Below are 20,215 nucleotides of genomic sequence, written 5' to 3'. Positions count from 1 at the left end.
TTTGGGGTCTTTTGTTCATTCATATGAGTGTTAGGATTGCTTTCTATACTTCTGCGAATAAAGTCATTGGTATTTTGATGGGTACCACACTGAATCTGTGGATGAATTAGGGTAGTATGGATGTTTTCACTATACGATTTATCCAATCCATGAACATGGAATGTCATTCCGTTTTTTGGTGTTCTGTTCAATTTCTTTCCACAGTGATTTGTAGTTCTAGTTGTAGAGATCTTTCACCATCTTGGTTATCTTTATTCCTTGGCATTTTATTTTATTGGTAGTTATTGCAAATGTCCTTGCTTTCTTGATTTCTTTTTTTAGCTACTTTGTTGTTGGAGTGAAAAAGCACTACTGATTTTTCATGTTGATTTTGTATGCTGCAACTTTACTGAAATCATCGATTGACTCAGAGTTTTTTGAGTCTTCTGGCTTTCCTATATATATAATCACAGCATATGTAAACACTGTGACAATTTGACTTCATCTTTTCCAGTATGGATGCCCTTTATTTATTTCTCTTGCCTGATTGCTCTGGCTGGTACTTCCAGTACTATGTTAAATAGGAGTGGTAAGAATGGGCATCCTTGTTTTTTTCCTCTCCTTAAAATTTTTTTCAGCTTTTTCCCATTCAGGATGGTATTGGTGGTGGGTTTGTCATATATGGCTTTACTTGTGTTGAGATAATTTCCTTTTATACCTAATTTGTTGAGTCTTTATAATGAAGAGATGTTGAATTTTGTCAAACACTTTTTCTGCATCTATTGAGATAACCATATGGTTTTTGTCCTCGATTTTGTTGATGTGGCATATCATATTACCTTACTTGCATATGTTGCAAATCCTTGCAATTCTGGGATGAGTTTACTTGATCCTGATGTATAACTTCTCTGATGTGCTGCTGTATTCCACTTGCTAATATTTTGCTCAGGATTTTTGCATCTATGTTCATCAGTAGCTGTGACCATGCTGCACTGGGCTGCAGAGGCTGTGGTTGGGCAGCACAGGAGTCTGGCAGCTGTGGTCATGTGGGGTGGGGCTCCAGAAGCTCTGGTTGAGTGTCATAGGACTCTGGTGACTGTGGTCACATAGAGCAGGGCTCCATCAGCTGAGGATGGAGCTGGGGCTGCCCAGTGTGGTGCTCCAGCATCTGTGGCCATGGCTACAGGCAGCATCAGTCACACAATGGGTTGTACCAGTGGCCACTAGAGGAAGAGGGATGAACTCCTATGGGGGAAGACGGACCATGGCCATGGGACTAGACAATGGCTCAGGCAACGGTGGTAGTGGTGAGGGCAGGCTGGAGAATGAGCAAGAGGAGACTTACCACTGGGAAGTGCTCACACCAAAGTAGACTCTTCTCACTGCAAGGGAGAATTCCTCCTGCACTGATCCTAGCTGTCTGTTCCTTTCTCCGTACCCCTTCTGCAGGAGGACCACATGCTGGGCACATTTAGCTCACCATCTTGCCCCATGTTTAACCCTTTAATTCTATTTTGATAATTTCTTAAAATCTGAATTTTGAATTGAGTAGGTACTGTAACATTTAAGTATTTGCCTCTTCAGGTTTTGTACACTTCAAAACAGGACATGCACATATTTTATATCCCAAACCATTAAAAATTAGTTTTATGATACTTTTTCCATCAATTTTTATTCAGAATTTATAGTCTTCTACTCCATCTAATGTACATTGCCTTTATACATTTTATTCATTTTCTGTGTTTATGTTGTAAAAACTAGTCCAGCACCATGGTACTATTTAATTATTTTTCATAAAATTGTCATTCTACGTATGGGATTAACAATTTTTTATTATAATATTAAAATATTTTTTTTGCATTGGAAATAAAAAAAATTAATCACAACATAAATTTGATTAAAATGACAGACTTAAAACAGGAATTTCTTTTCTCCTCCATATGAATAAATGACAGTGAGTTTATGAGGAAGTTTTTACCCACAAAGACTACAGGAAAGAAACAAGAAGGCACTAAAAATGGAAAAGGTCATTTAGTTTGTATAACAGGAAGGTTTATTCAAAATGAAGTTTTAACTCCAGAACTTTTCTCCAGCTCAAGAGTCAAGAATCTACTCCAGCTCTTGGCAAAAATAGTGTTATGTAGGTTCTACATAATTGAAGCAGAGAAGATCAGCCTTGGAGACACTAAGCTCTGCAAGAGGGTGGAGGGAGTTAAGAATATGCATTAATAGGGTCCTTTGACATATACTTTGAAGTCCTTACTTTTACTTTAAAGTACTTTACAGAATTCCGGTGACCAATCCTACATTCAGAGAGCAGATTATTTGGTGGTGTTCCCTACTAGGTGGTGGCTTAAAAAATTGGTATTTGAAACCCCTAAAAACCTCTGCAACTCTCTTCCATGAAGCTTAGCTACTGACAAGCTCAGTGCATGCACCCATCATACCCAATTAATCCACTAACTGTTACACTTCTTGCTGTGTAATGGAGACACAAAAAAGATGACACAAAGCAACATGAATGCAACGAGAAGCCCTAAGGGATCGCACCTCAGCAACTCCTCTGTTACAAGGAGAAAACTTGGTACAGCCTCAACTCAAAGTTATCTTCTGTTTTTTATTGTTAAGACAAGGAAGTTTCACAGGAAATATCAGTTGATCCAATCATTACAAAACAACACAAAGACATGGGCATCATGACAAAAGTTATCTACAGCTAAGTATAGCTTAAACAATAGAAACATCATTTAAATTAACAAATAGTAACATCATTTAAATTAACAATGTGACATTCCAAAGTATAATTTGTGAAAAGCTAAGTTTATCAAACTGTGATCATTATCTAATCTAAAATATAACTTCTCCTTAAATGATTTAAGCAAAAGTTACATTCTTATGATTAAATCTAAATATAATTGTCTCTAAAGTTTCCACCAAGCAGCTTGCCCTTAGCCAACACTTTTTCACATGTTTCCCTACAGCAATTCTTTCAAAATCTTTTAATAGCAATCAGTATGTTAAATAATCAAAGTACATAATCTCATCCCTAAACCGTGATTAGAATTGATTAGATGGGCTGTTGCCCGCTAGCTGTGGACTTTTGACCCCTAGTTGAGGACTTTTGTCCCATACATGCATTACCTAAAAGCCCTACACTAAAAATCAACTGAAAATCAACATTTGCTTGAGAATCTGTACATTGAAAGATGGAGACCAAAATAACAATAATATTAGCAGAAAGGAGGATTCAGGTATTTCAGGGAACAAAAAAAAAAAATTCATAATAAAAGTTCTCAAAGAGAAATTTAAAGGGGAATTTATCTAATCAGAATTCAGTATAAAATGTTTTTAATAATTAAAACCATTAAAGCACAAATAAAGCTATGCCATAGAAAAGCTGAAAGGATATTGAGGCAACTGCCATGAAGAGCAAAGGCAAATAATTTCTATTGGAAGTTGGAGAGAGAGGACTAGAAATAACAGCAATTGACCTAGGTGGTAAATCAGGAGATACCAACCTTAATCCCTCCACACAGAGAGAAGATCAGTGGTGAGGCTGATATAGCTGAGATGCCAGGAGACAGCTAGGAACAGAGAGGAAAGGCGGAGGTTACTGGCATCAGCTGTGTGGCAGGAGCCACCATCCTCAGCAGCCTGCTTTGCAGAGGACACTGAAATCTGTTGCCACTGATATAACCAGGTCATTCCTGCTGGGAAACCCCAGAGAGGGAGATTCAGCTGCAAAACCCTGTGATCCAAGAAGCAGCTTCTCTTGTGCTGTGTCAAGACTGAAGTCACCCCCTTTCTCAGCCCAATGCACCCACTCCACAGCTGTCCCAAGTGCACACATTTCAGACACCAAATCTGTGGCTGCATATCACCTACCCATGTTTCAGACCCTGGACACACCGCTATAGTGAGCTACTTCACACCCTTAGCCCTAGGGCCAAGGTCTCCCTGCATGTTCCTGCATCCCAGTCATAAGCTCATCTTCCACAGAGAGTTCATGCACACACTGGACCCCAGAGCCGCTGAAACCAGTACAAGGCCTAACATCACATTCTCGCTCTGAGACTGCACTGTGTGCTCTTATGCCTGAGACATTAGTGCCACCTCCACAGATAGCTAATGTTAAAAGTATAGGAGTTTAAGAAGGAGAAGGTAAAGACAAAAGTACAGAAAGGTTATATAAAGAAAAAAAAATAGCTAAAAATTGTCCATATCTGGGGAAAGATACAAGTATACAGATAGAAAAAGGTCAAAGTCTCCAGTGAAACAAAATCCTGATAAGATAACAAGAAGTGATATTATGATTAAACTGTCAAAAATAACAAACAAAGAGAAGATTCTGAAAGTAGCAAAAGGAAAATAATAAAACATACTCTACATAAGGACGTTTTTATAAGGCAAGCAACATAATTCAAGCAGAAGCTTACAGGCCAAGAGGGAGTAAGGGAAGAGGATAATATATTCACAAAGCTATAATAATAATAATAAAAAAAACCCCTGCCAATCAAGAATAATTTACATAACAAAGAACAAAGCTGTCCTCTAGAAATGAAGGAGAGACAAAGATATTCCCAGACAAACAAAAACTGAGTGAGTTCATCACTGTCAGAACTGCCTTACAAAAAATGCTAAAGTGAGTTCTTCAATCTGAAAGAAAAGGACACTAATTAGTAATGTGAAAACATATGAAATTATAAAACTCACTGGTAAAAAAAGTAAGTGCAAAGTCAAATTTAGAAAACTCTAATACTGTAATGGTGGTTTGTAAACCACTTATATATTTAGTATGAAAGTTAAAAGATACAACTGTTAAAATAATCAGAGCAAAAATAATTGGCTTAGGTATACACAATGTAGAAATGTATAAATTGTGACAACAGAAGTGCAAAATGAGGGAGGCGAAGTAAAAGTAAAGCCGCTCTCTTTTTAAATGTGGATAAAGCTAACACCTTAAATATCCTGTTATAACTATAAAATATTTTAAGTAAGTCTTATGGTAACCAAAAAGCAGAAACGTGCAGTAGACATACAGAAGTCAAAGAGCAAGAAATCAAAACACAACACTGGAGAAAATGACCTAATCACAAAAGGAGAAATGAGAGGGAAAAATTTTGTTTTAAAAACTGCAAAAAAAAAAAAAAAGGAAAACAATAAAATGGCAGTAGTAAGTCCTTACTTATCAATAACCACCTTAAATATAAATGGATTACATATATAATGGATTTACTTCACCTTAAAGGACACACATAGTATGTGAATAAAGGATGAAAAAATACTATGTTTAAATTGACACCAGAAGAGAGCAAGGTAGCTATACTTACTTATAGCAGATAAAGTAGACTTTAAGTCAAAATTTACTGTAAACGGCTGGCCCTGTGGCTCACTTGGAGAGTGCGGTGTGGGTAGCACTAGGGCCATGGGTTCAGATCCTATATGGGAATGGCTGGTGCCCTCACTGGCTGAGCGTGGTGCAGACAGCACCAAGCCGAGGGTTATGATCCCCTTACCAGTCCAAAAAAAATTACTGTAAAGATAGACAAAGAAAGTTGTGACATAATGAATAATGAGTCAGTTCATTAAGAAGATATAAGATAAAACAATTATGAATATATATGTACTCAACATTGGAGCACCTAAATATGAGTATATATAGCAAATATTAAAAGGTCTGGACCTGCTTCTCTCTTAAGAATGAGGTTTGTGCTGGCTGGGCAGAGTTTATATACTGACTGTTTATACACAAATCAACCAGGATGTGGAGAACAGAGCTGAATCTGGGAAGCAGATGCCTGCTATGCTAAAAACCTCTGGAAACTGGCTAAGGAGCTATGTTCAATTTAACATGCAGTGGGAAGCCTCCATCACCTGATGGAATGCAGGAGCATTCATGGAGTCCTAGGCAAGAACCTCAGGCAGCACCACTGCCCAATATAAGACAGGAACATGCCCAAAACACCAATTCCATGAGGGTGGTCCATCACAGCCACTGCCACAGCCATGACCATCTCAAATGCAGCTTGCTACCACAGTAGCAGACACAGCCACTGTGCAGGTGACCCACAAGCTACTTGACCACACTGACACAATGAGTGTCACCAACAGAGGCTGGAAAAAGAAGAGGAAGTCTCTCTCATCAAAGCCCACTCCAGAGAAACAGAAGAAACAACTGCTCTACCAGATGACAAGACAGCAATGGAGAGATTTGAGAAATATGAAAATTCAAGGAAATATGACACCACCAAAAGAATACAGTAATTCTAAGTCCCAGACCTGTAGAGCAGGAAACTCCTGAAATGACTGAAAAGAAATTCTGAGCAATGATCTTCAGAAATCTCAGTGAGATACAAAAAGATTCAGTTAAACAACACAGTAAAATGAGAAAAATAAATCCAGGATATGAAGGAGGAAATTTACAAAGAAATCAATACCTTAAAAGAGAATGCAGCAGAACTCATGCAACTGAGCAATTCATTCAATGAAATAAAAAACACAACTGAGTGCTTAAGCAGCAGGCTAGAGTGAGCACACAAAATAATTTCCAGTCTCAAAGATAGTCTTCGAAATAGACTGGGCAGACAAAAAAATAAATAAATAAATAAAAAGGAAAAAGGAATTTAAAAAATGAAGACAATCTAAGAGAGCTAGAAGACAACCTTAAGCACACAAACATTTGAATCTTGCGTGTTCCAAAAGGTGAGAAGAAAGGAAAATGCTTTGAAAACCTATCAGTGAAATAGTAAAAGAAAACTTCCTTGGTATAGGGAGAGACATGGACCTTCACCAATGGAGGCTCAACCATTCTCAAACAGATTCAATCCAAAAGATCCTCCCTAGATACATTATAGTCTAAATGGCAAAGCACAAAAACAAAGAGAATTCTAATAACAGCTAAAGAAAAGCATCAAGTCACCTATAAGGCAGACCCTATCAAACTAATAGCAAACTTCTCAACAGAAACTCTAAAGGCTAGAAGAAAATAGGATGATATATATTCAAAACACTAAAAGAAAAAAAGTGCCAGCCAAGAATACTATAGCTAGCAAGGCTATCTTTGGAAACAAGGGAAAAAGTGTACTTCCCAGACAAGCAAATACTGTGGGAGTTCACCACCACTTGGTCAGCCCTGCAAGAAATCTTCACAGAGTAGTATTCCATGTTGTATATACATACAATGTTTTTTATTATAGCCAGTCTAATTGGAATGAGGTGGTATCTCAATCTGGTTTTAATTTGCATTTCCTTGATGACTACTGATGTTGAGCATTTATTCATGTACCTCTTGGCCATTTGTATGTCTTCCTTAAAAAATGTCTATAGAGTTCCTTTGCCCATTTTTTAAATGGGTTATTTGTTTTTTACTATGCAGTTGCTTGAATTCCTTGTATATTATAGATATAATTCCCTAGTTGACTGCCCAGAAATCAGTAGCATTTATATACTCAAATAATGAATTAACAGAAAGAGAAATAAAGTAAACCCATTTACAATTGTCACCAAAAAAATAAGATACCGAGGGATCAATTTAACCAAGGAGCTGAAAGAGCTCTACTATAAGAACTACAAACCACTTTTGAAAGAAATTAAGGAAGACACAAAAAGATGGAAAGATATTCCATGCACTTGGATTGGAAGAATTAACATTGTGAAAATGTCTATACTACCGAAAGCAATCTGCCGATTCAATGCAATCCCTATCAAAATACCAATGACATTCTTCACAGAAATGGAAAAAACCATCTTACCTATTATATGGAATAGAAAAAGACCCTGAATAGCCAAAGCATTCCTGAGCAAAAAAAGTAAAGCCAGTGGCATAAGACTACCTGACTTCAAATTATACTACAAAGCTATTGTAACCAAATCAGCATGGTACTGGCATAAAACAGACACTCACACCAGTGGAACAGCATTGAGAACCTAGAAACCACCCTGCAGGCTTACAGCCATCTGATGTTAGACAAAAGCAACAAAAATCTACAATGGGCAAAAGAATGCCTCTTGAGCAAGAGGTACTGGCAAAATTGGATAACTGTATGCAGAAGAATGAAACTAGATATGTACCTTTCACCATATACTAAAATCAACTCAAAATGGATTAAAGACTTAAGTATAACACCTGAGACTGTAAAATTACTAAGGGAAAATATAGTTGAAACACTTTAGGTGTTAGGTCTGGGCACAGAATTTACAAACATGAGCGAAAAAGCACAAGCAGTAAAAGAAAAAATAAACAAAGGGACTACATTAAATTAAAAACCTTCTGCACAGCAAAAGAAACAGTCAACAGAATGAAATGAAAACCTACAGAGAGAGAGAAAATTCTTGCTAGCTATGCATCCGACTAGGTACTAATATCCATAATATACAATGAACTCAAGCAATTACATAATAAAAAAACAAATAACTGAAGTAAAAAAGGGCAAAGAAGGTTAATAGACATTTTTCAATGGAAGACATACAAATGGCCAATAGGTACATGTAAAAATGCTCAAAATCACAAGTCATCAGGGAAATGCAAATTAAAACTACCTTGAGAAACCACCTCACCCCATTTAGACTGGCTCTAATCAAAAACATGGTGAATAACAAATGCTGGTGAGGGTATGGAGAGAAGAGAACACTCCTACACTGTTGGTGATACTGTAAATTAGTACAACCACTATGGAAAACAGTATGGAGATTTCTCAGACAACTACAGCTAGATCTTCCATACGATCCAACAATCCCATTTCTGAGTATATACTCAGAGGAATGGAAATCATCATGTCGAAGGGATACCTGCACGCCCATGTTCATCGCAGCTCTATTTACAATAGCCAAGACATGGAACCAACCTAATTGTCCATCAATGGATGATTGAATAAGGAAACTGTGGTATATATACACCATGAAATACTACTCTGCCATAAAAAGGAATGAAATTCTTCCATTTTCAACAACATGGACGAGCCTGGAAAAACTTATGTTGAGTGAAATATGCAAAGCACAGAGGGATAAATAGCGCATGTGCTCACTCATAAGTGGGAGCTAAGAGAGAAAGAAGGAAAGGAAGAAAGTCCACAGGGGTGTGTTGTATTTGTTGTGAGAGAGAACATACCTTGGGATACACAGTGGAGTGGGGGAGAAAGGGAGTGTGAGAGGGAGGATGGGAATAATTGGGTGGGTGACATGGGGTACAAACACAATTTGTGGTAAGGTGCATGCTGCAAGTATGGATCTAGCCTTCACATCTTGGGCTTGAGGGGTGACAACCAACTTTTTATATCATTAATATTCATAACCAATAATTATTTAATCATTTAATTAATTTAATTTTAAAAACTAAAAAAATTATAATAATGAATATGCTAATAGTAAATAATAAAATTTAAAAATCATGCACTATGATCAAGTGGGAGTTTTCTTTCAGATGTAAAATTACTCAGCATATGCAATTCAATACAAGTGAAAGACTACATTAAAAGAATAAAGCTAAAGCCCTATGATTACATCAATAGATGCAGAAAAGGCAAATGAAAAAATTCACCTTCATTTCATGATGAAATCTTGGAACAAATTATGTACAGAAGAAATGTACCTCCATACGATAAAGGACATATATCACAATCCCACTGCTAACATCATTCTCAATAATGAAAAATTTAAAGCATTTTCTCTAAGATCAGGAACAGATATAATGCCCACTAAGGTCACTTCTATTCAATATAGTACTGGAAGTTCTTGCTAGAGCAATTAGGCAAGAGAAAGAAATAAAAACTATCCGGTTTGGAAGAAAAAAAGTAAATGTGTTTCTGTTTGCAGATGACATGATCTTATATAGAGAAAACTCTATAGATTCCACCACAAAATTTTTAGGATTGATAAACAAAATTAGCAATGTTGCAGGATAGACAATGAACATACAGAAGTTAATAGCATTTTTATTCTTTAACAACAAACTATCTGAAAAATAACTCAATCTCATTTACAATATCTACCATAAATAAATTATTAGGTATAAATTTAACCTAATAAGATTAAAAATCTGTACTCTGGACATCGAAAAACACTGATAAAAAATGAAGACACGATAAATAGAAATATATTCCATGTTCATGGAGCAAAAGAATATTGATAAAATGTCCAACTTATTAAAGCCATCTATAGATTCAAGGCAATCCCTTTTAAAATTACAATGATATTTTTTACAAAACACTAAAATCCTAAAATACAGATGGAAACAGAAAAGAGCCCAAATATCCACAGCAATCTTGAGCAAAAAAAAAACAAAGCTGGAGGCAAAACATTCCCTGATTTCTAAATCCATTACATAGCTATAGTAATTCAACATCACAGTAATGGCATAAAAACAGATGCATAGATCAGTAAAACGGTATAGAAATAAATCCAACTATTTATATTCAATTCATTTTTGACAAAAGTGCCAAGAACACACAATAGAGAAAGGACAGTCTTTTCAATAAATGGTGCTGGGACAACTGAATATCCATGTGCAGAAGAATAAAATTGGATCCTCATCTTACATCATAAAAATTCAACCTGAAATGGATTAAATACTTAAACCTAAGACGTGAAACTATAAAACTACTGGATAAAAACACAGGAAAACACTCCATGACATTGGTATGGGCAATGATTTTAAATATGACCCAATAAGCACAGGAAACCAAAGCAAAAATAGACAAATGGGATTGCATCCAAATAAAAAGCTTCCACCTAGCAAAGAAAATAGTCATCAGACTAAAGAGAAAACATATGGATTAGGACAAAATATGTGTAAACCATACATCTGATAAGTGGTTAAAATCCAAATTACGTAAGGAATTCAAACAACTCAACGGCAAGAAAACAAATAACTCAATTTTAAAATGGGCAGAAGACCTGAATTCTTTTCAAATAAAGACATATAAATGGTCAACTGGTATATAAAAAAATGCTCAATATCACTATTCAGGGAAATGCAAATTAAAACCAAAACAAAATATCACCTAGCACCTGTTAAACTGGCTATTACTAAAAAAAAAAATATGACATGTCAGTGAGAATGTGAAAAAAAGAAACCCTTGTACACTGTTGTTGGGAGTGTAAATTTGTACAGCCATTATGCAAAACAGTATGGAGGTCCCTTAAAAATTTAAATTAAACTCCCATATAATACAGCAATCTCACTATTGGGTATATATCTAAAAAAAAATGAAATCATCATGTTGAAGATGTATCTGCACCTTCATGTTTTTTTGAAGTTTTATTCACAATAGCCAAGATTTGGAATCCACCTGAATGTTCACCAACAGATGAACGGATAAAAATAATGTGGTGTATTTACAAAATGGAATGCTATTTATCTTTAAAAAGAAAAGAATTCTGTTATTTGTGACAACATGAATGTTGAACTTGGAGGACATTATGTTAAGTGAAATAAGCCAGATACAGAAAGACAGATACCACATGATGTCAATCACACGTGGAATCTTAAAAAGTCAACCTCACAGAAACAGAATAAAATGGCGATTAAACAGAGACTGGGTTAGGAGGTGGACTGGGGAGATGTAGGTCAAAGGATGCAACATTTCAATTACATAGAAGGAATGTTTAAAAAATCTATTGTCCGTCATGATGAATTTAGTTAATAAGAATATTTTGTGTACGTGAGACTTGCTAATAGAGTTTAAGTGTTCTCAGCACACACACCAAAAATAATGAAACGAATTGCATATATTAATTATTTGATTTAGTCATTCCAAAATGTACATTTATATCAAAATATCACGGAGTATAGCATGAATGCATACAATTTTTATTTTCCATTTAAAGGGAAATTTTAAAAAGAAAATAATACTAATTAAGGAAGCTAATCATAAAACTCCAGGAAGAGGAACAGAAAGAAAACAAATAAAAATTGCAAGATAATCAGAATTAAGAAACTTAGCTTGAAAAGTAAAGGAACTAATCAAATTCCCTAAACAATAATTTATAAACAAAAATATTACACCATGGTATATTCTTGTGAAATTCCTGAGCACTAAACATAGAGAGACTCACTTAAAATCATGAAGAGAAAGAAAAATCAACAAAAATATGAAAAAAAATGATGATGAATTTTAGTGTATGAACCAGCAACACAGGAAGCGACGGGGAGGGGGGACCACATTCGAAATCCAAGAAAACAAATTTCCAGTTTAGATTTCTTCACATGATCAAAGTACTAGTCCATGGAAAGGTCAAATTCTTATATATCCGGAAAATGTGTTGGTTTGGTGTTTGTTCTGGTTTTCCAATTTGCAATACAATTTTGCTGATTATAACATTGTAAGTGTAAGCGGGGGCTCGGAAGAGGTTGGCCAGTGGCTTGATAAAACTGTGAAATCGTAGTAGACAGGAAGAATAAGATGCAGTGTCCTGCAGTACTGTAGGAGGACTGCAGTTAACAGTAATTCATTACATAATCCCATAGAGCTAATAGGGAGGATTTCGAATGTGCTAAACACAAAGAAACGACATATGCTTGAGGTGATGGATATGCCAATTACCCTGATATGATCATTGTACACTGTACAAATTCATCACACTGTAGCCCTTAAATATTCACTATTAGCATGAGTAAATTATTTTATAAATCACAGACAGAAATCGATTATAGGTTACCAGAAACTGGGGGGAAGGAGTAAGGGGAAGTTATTGCTTAATGGGGTCACACTTATGTGTAGAATAACAAAAAAGTTTTGGAAATAGAGGTGATGGTCCCACAACATTGGGAATCTAATTAATTCCACAGGTTGTATGCTTAAAAATGGTTAAAATGACAGATATTATGTTATATATATTTTACCACAACAAAGATGTAGCAACATGGTAAGTTTAAATTTAATTTCTCCCAAAAATTGGAGCTCAAATAATAATTTCAAAATCTGAACAAATGGGGCTGACCCCGTGGCGCACTCGGGAGAGTGTAGCGCTGGGAGCCCAGCGACGCTCCGGCTGCGGGTTCGGATCCTACATAGGAATGGCCGGTGCGCTCACTGGCTGAGCGCGGTGCGGGCGACACCAAGGGTTGCGATCCCCTTACCGGTCACGAAAAAGACAAAAAAAAAAAAAAAAAAAAAAAAAATCTGAACAAATGTTTAATTCAAGAATATATTGTTAAGATTTGCAAAAAAAAAAAAAAAAAAAAAAAAAAAAGGATTAACGTGCTGTTATATCTAAAGAGGAATTTTTGGCTTTGCCATTAAAGTATTCTTAGAAGCTCAACAGGTCTTGCACCCACACCACTACCTACTTTGTCCAAGTCACCATCAAGGCTGACCAGGAGTAGTGACATAGCTTCCTGCCCTTGTTCCCAGTCAGCTTCCTCTGCAGTCTATTTTCATCGGACTTTGGTTAATTTCAGATGTATGATCTCACAACATTGAATCTACAAAACGTCGACTACATAAAGAGTAGGACAGTAGTTACTAGAGCAGGAAAGGGGAGGAAAGGGGAGCAAATGGGTAGAGGCAGGCCAATGGTACAAACCTGCAGTTATGTAGGAGTGAATCTAGAGATCTAATGCACAACATAAGAACAAGAGTTAATAATACTATATTGTATAGTAGAAAATTGCTAAGAGTAGATTTCAGGTGCTCTTACCACACACACACGCACAAAGTAACTATGTTACGTGATGGATGTTAGTTTGCTTGACTGTAATTATCATTGTACTATGTGTGTGTATATCATAACATTATGTTGTGAACCTGAAACATATACAATAAAATTAAAAAGGTAATAAAAAGGAAAAAAAGTTCAAATGTAAGTCAGATAGTGTCCCTACTCTACTCAAAACCATCCCTGGATTTCCTTTCCGTCACAGTAAGAACTAACTACTTCCTATGACCTGCAGCATCTCCAGTCCTGCCTGCCATTTTTTCTTTCACTCATCTCCTTGTCTCTTCTTTACCTGCTCCCCTGACTCTGCACTAAACTCTGAAGCTCGCCTGTCACACCCCCACCTAGTATTCTTTGGAGACCTACTTTCATCACACTCTCCTGGGGATAGATCTTTCCTCTGCTTTACACATGCTTCTGCCTCTCTCCAAGGCACAACTTGGAGATGTCGGTGTTGAGACAATGTCATCCCACGAACCTTTAGAATTTGACTCACTGCATTGCTTTTACTGAAGTATGCCAACAGAAGGGACTGGTCTTTACTGGTCCTTACTCACTCAATAAATATATAAAGAAAAATTGAAACCAAAAATTAATTGCAGTCCTGTCTATAAATGTGAAAACAGCTAACAAAATAAAAATATGAAATACTAATTATTAATCACTAATTACTCAGTGAGATTTCATTATAGGCTGATATAATTAAGCAAGTCATTGGAGACAAAGGTAGCATTATTTTCCTTTTGGAATAAAGCATTTTGATAAATGGTAATTCTTGGACAGTTTTCAAGCTCATGGGAGAGAAGCAATTAAGGTAAGATAGCCAAGCTCTTCAGGTTTTCTGTTTCTGCCTACTTAGATATCCATAGAGCCAGAGTATTTGGGCATCATATCAACATGTGTTATCATCTGTATTGAAATGTTTATAACACATTTTTGTCCTCGTGATCACCAATAATTTCACTAGCAGCAAAGCACAGAAGACAGCTGGAATCTTCATGCACTAGGATTGAAGATATGTGAATAAGTCATTCAAAATTTGTTTTATATTTAAATTATTTTAGAGTTAAAATTCATCTTAGAATTGAGGAGAAAAACAGGTAAATATTGTCATTTAACAAATAATGAAAACCAATAAAATCTACATAGATATTGTTCACTGGTGCTCAAATTATTCACAATAACAACACCAGATTTTTCAGGGGGTAGGTTTCAATAGAGAAAATATTATTTTTTCTTCTCCATAATTTTAGGTGTTTCACAATAAGATTATTATTTTTAATACTTCTGGCATATTTTAACATTTTGGCTCAGGAGTTCATATGATGAATATTAGTTATTGTAATTGTCAGTGACATATTTTAGCATTTACCACACTTAGCTGAAAGTGTAGTGAAGTGCGTTAAATGGGAAATGAAATAACAACAGTTAATGAGAGGTAGCTAGAAATAAACAAACAAGACAAAACATAAAAACAATAATGTAAAGTGTTTTTAAAAGGCCAGTGCTTTTCAGCCCATAAAACATTAATGACAGATATCTGAGTTAGATAGAATCATTAAGACCAATTTCTTTGAGACAATTTTCCTTGGTCCTTTTATTTTCCTTACACAAGAAGAGATACACAGGTATGGAAATCTTCCTTAATAACCATGAATCCTTTATTTATTTATTTATTTTTTACTTAATCACTTGGGGACTATAAGTGATGTTGTAAGATGAAGAATCCACAATATTTTAACAGGAACAGCTATGGGAGGTAAATTAAATTAAATATTACAATTAAAACATTTTTTAAAAGTCATTCAAAATATCTTTCCTTCTTTTGCTGGAAAAATCCTAACCCTTATTTTTAAAATTTTTTTATTGGTTATGAATATTCACGAGATACAAAGCTGACTGTTACCCCTTGTGCCCATGATGTGAGGGCCAGATTCATTCTGGCAGCATACCCATTACCACAAATTGCATTTGTACCCCGTGTTCCCCGCCCAATTATCCCCAACCTCCCTCTCCCTCCCTCTCCCACCCACTCCACTTTGAAGCCCGAGGAATGTTCTCTCCCTCTGCAAGTCCAACGTGCTACTGTGGTCTTTCTTTCCTTCCTTCTTTCTCTCTTAGCTCCCAATTTTATTTTTAATAAAATACATGGATTTTTTTCCTCTAATAGATTAAAATTATTTTACATAACTTTTCTCCTAAATCCAAAGAACAACATTCACTCTGTGATTTTCCTTCCTTCATTGCCATAAAGAGAGGATGAGCATAAAAGAAGGCACCAAAGGAGACAGTATGGAAAGAGATATCGTAAAGTACAGTTTTAATATTTTACTAAATTTACATCAAGGTTGATGAATACAATCTGTACAAATAGGAGGCATCACACATGTCACTGCAATAGGAATGACCAACCACACTACTTCATCAGATTTAGATCATCTGAATTTTGTTCCACATATGTGGGGAGCTTTCCCTCCTGCTGCAGAATTTGCATTAATTTTTTGGAAGGAATAGAGGAAAACAGGGAAGGGGCACTGGCAAGAAGAAGACATAGGAGCATGAAAACTGATACATAACTGATATATTATGTTCTGTAGTAGTGGAACTGTGGATATGATAAAAGAGAAAAAAAGCTTGTAGGGAAAACAATTTTTAACTTAGATATGGGGAAAAAGTCAAGGAATCAAAGGGGGATTAAAAAATAAAATTGAATAATTCATTAAATATGATGCCAACAATCGGAGTTCATATGTTGTGGGATATTTGATACCTACAGTAACGAAGGGTGTGTTTTCTACGGAATTATAGGACCAAGATTGCTAATTATAAAAAGAAAGCCCCATAGTTCAATCTCTAATTAAAAATTGTAAATGTAGGAACATTTCTAAACTGAACATTTTGCAGAGAGCAAGTAGGTTAACTATTTTATAGAATAGATTGAGGAAGGTCTGTATTACCTCCGTTTTCTGTGATAATTGTGTACTGTTCAAATTCCTGGAAGCTGTATCGAAACTGAAGTTCCTTTACTCATGTCATAGTATGTAGGGACAGCAAGACTATGGCACAATTTATCAGTCACTGGTTTGTCAATTTGAGTTTTCAAGAGGGATGGGAAGAAAAACTTTAAGTTTTGATAAGGTCAGTAAAAATTTTTCAATTTTTTATCACCTTTTACAGGATATATTTGGGCAATATTATGATGACACATTTATGTGAGTTGAAACTAAATTGGTTCAATAACACAAAATTAATCAGAAAATGGTAGGTAATAAATGGACTGAATAGGAACAAAGGGAAAGTAATTTTTGTGGTAGATGGACATGTGACTGCCATCTGTAGATTCTCATAATAAAAGTATTACATGTATATATGTCTGTCTGTATGTATATATGTATTTATCTACAGAGAAAGGAAGTTATGGACCATGCATATGAAAATGGTACCATAAGATTATAATACAGTATTTTTACTGTAACTGTTCTATGTTTACATATGTTTAAATAAACAAATACCACTGTGTTACAATTGCTTACAGTAGTTAGTATAGCAACATGCTATACAGGCTTGCAGCCTAGGAGCCATATGCCATACCACATGGCCTCGGTGTGTAGTAGTCCATACTATTTAGGTTTGTGCAAGTACACTTTATGATATTTGCACAACAACAATATCACCTAATGACACGTTTCTGAGAATGTATCCCAATTGTTAAGCAATGCATAACTGAATGTGTTTAATATAGAAAGACTAAAAATTAATATTTTATTCCAGTCTCCTTTTTTCCCAACAAATCTCACAGTTGTGATTCAATTTATACTTACTGTGTTTTCTACCAATCAAAACATGCACATTTTGCATCCAGTGCTGTTCTTGTTGGTCTACTTGTGTGCCGTGCTGGGGAATATCCTCATTATCATGATCACAACTTTGGACCATCATCTTCACACACCCATGTATTTCTCCTTGAAGAATTTATCCTTCTTGGATCTCTGCCTTATTTCAATCACAGCCTCCAAATCCATTGCCAACTCCTTAACACAAACCAAATCCATTTCATTCCTTGGCTGTGTTGCCCAGGTATTTCTGTCACTTTTTTCAGCATCTGCAGAGCTGCCCCTCCTCACAGTGATGTCCTTTGATCACTAGGCTGCCATATGCCAACCCCTACACTATGGAGTCCTAATCATCAGAGGCAAGTGTGTGCAGACAGCAGCTGTGTCTTGGCTGTGTGGGGGTCTGATAGCTGTGATGCACTCAGCCAGTACCTTCTCCTTATTGCACTCTGGGTCCAGCATGGTCCATCAATTACTCTGTGATATCCCTCAGTTATTAGCTATTTCTTGCTCAGAAAACTTAATAAGAGAAATTGTGCCCATCCTCATTAATGTCGTGTTTGATTTCTGCTGTTTTATATTCAACATTATTTTCTATGTTTATGTTTTCTCTACCGTCAAAAGGATTCCATCCACAGAAGGAAAGTCAACAGTCTACTCCACTTGCCTTCCACACGTGGTGGTGGTTGTATTATTTCTGTCCACTGGTTTCATTGCTTATCTGAAGTCAACTTCAGAGTCCCCTTCAGATTTTGACCTTGTTATTTCTGTGTTTTACACTATGATGCCCCCAACCCTAAGTCCCATTATATACAGTCTATGAAACAAGGCTATGAAGATGGCTCTGGAAATGTTGATAAAAGGAAAGCTCACCAAAAAGTAAAAGCTAACACTTCTTTCCTTTCAATAATATATATTGTCTACAATTTACATCCCTATTTTCTCATTTTTTCAAGTAAATATTTAAAAAGGAAAATGAAATCCACTCTTTCATTATGAATTTTCCTTGAGTAATTAATTACATGTTTCTATTCTTAAGTAAAACTCTGGATTCCTACAATTGTGCACCCATTTTCCCAACCCCTTTGTGAGTGGTGTTCATAAGCTAAATTCTAGCTGTTTTTAATACAATAATATAAAAAAAGGTTGCTTAAAACTCATCACACATTACTAAATTTTATTTAAAAGAAGCCACAGCAAAAATAACAACAAAAAACAAACCTCTACTCTTTTATAATTTCACCAATTCAAATTACTGGAATCTTGTAGATTCTTCTAACGTATTTCTATTCCATGCATTGACTTGCCTGCTTAAATAAAATTGTGAGGAATAAATTATTTAAGACTGAGTGAGGTGATCTCACTCAACAAATACTCCATAATGGGAAGCAATCTTTCCTTCTATGTAGTCATTTAAAGTTTATGGTCAAAAGGTGAAAAGAAAATGTATATTGAATGAAACTTGCCCCCAAAAGATAAAAATATCCCTGGGAAATTGAGAAATATAATTGAAGCCATATAACTAAATGAATAGTAATTATAGTTGATGGTTTTGTTGGTCCCTAACATGACTGTACTTTCTTGATTTCCTAATTACAAAAATAAATAAGAATATAAATAAAATGTTTTAAAGATTTACATGTAAACATTCTAAATAATCGGATTCATTTAGGTATTTATTTTAATTATCATTGTTTTGAGATTTCCCCTTAGTCTTCATAATTGTATTTTGAAGCTCATTGCTAGATTTTCTTCAAGATAGACTTCCTTGTCTACATCTCATATGTTCCTCAGTCTTTCTTCTAATATTAGACATTTGTTTATTTTTTTGCATCGCATAAAATATTAAGTTAAAATAAAGATAGGAGCATATGTAAATTGTATTCCTCCTGCAACATCTGTACTAGAAATTCCCAAGTTGTAGATGACTATTTATGAAAAGTTGTGAAATATAGAGCTGTGCATGCATGATGCCATTTTTCTCAAGCAAATCTTTGGAGCACATAATTATATCTACAAATATTTTATAATATTTATTATATATATTAGATCCATGACAACATTTCTTACGATTATATACACACACACATTTTCCACAAGAACTGAGTCTATTCAAATTTTGTAATCATATTTAACTATTGTTGTCGCAAGGCAATTTTTCACATAGGCATATGACATAAGGATTGCTTTAATTTATTATTTGTTCACTATGCAAAAGAACATACTTATTTGGTTGTTTTTTAGTAGCAAAAATCATGTGTTCATATATTTTGTTCATTTATCTATCCTATCATAACATTTGCTTAACTTGAGTATGCTTTAAAAAAGTTACAGACACTGATGGCTACTACATGTAAGTATTTTTAGCCTCTGTTTTCTTCTTAAATTGTGTCTCTTTTTTTCATTTAATAAACATAATTTTTTAATAATTATGATATTATATTTGTCAAATTGTTCTTTGCAATTTTTCTTTGCATCAATTGATAATGTTATTAATTCATCACATTCAATACACATTCTTTTACATTGTTTTTATTTTTTGAACATAGAAGGGTGCATGTATACTGAGGTCAAAATGATATAGATTTTGTTTTCCCAGAAGACATAAATAAAACCAGAAAATATGTTCCTGAGTGTTGAAAAACATTTATCAACCGAGTCTCTTCTTATTATAATGAATTAACATAAAAGACAATTTGCATATTTTTCAGTAAAAGGTGAATATAATGGTATGTTTAATTATGACACAA

At 35.0% G+C, this 20,215-nt stretch overlaps 1 pseudogene; it reads left to right on the top strand.

The window, feature by feature from the left end:
- Positions 1-1,111: 1,111 nt before the first annotated feature.
- Positions 1,112-18,348, top strand: LOC134375966 (olfactory receptor 14A16-like; annotated as a pseudogene).
- The last annotated feature ends 1,867 nt before the right edge of the window (positions 18,349-20,215 follow it).

This window comes from Cynocephalus volans, chromosome 4 (assembly GCF_027409185.1).
Source record: "Cynocephalus volans isolate mCynVol1 chromosome 4, mCynVol1.pri, whole genome shotgun sequence".
Lineage (NCBI taxonomy): Eukaryota > Metazoa > Chordata > Mammalia > Dermoptera > Cynocephalidae > Cynocephalus > Cynocephalus volans.
This window is presented reverse-complemented; position numbering and strand designations above follow the sequence as displayed.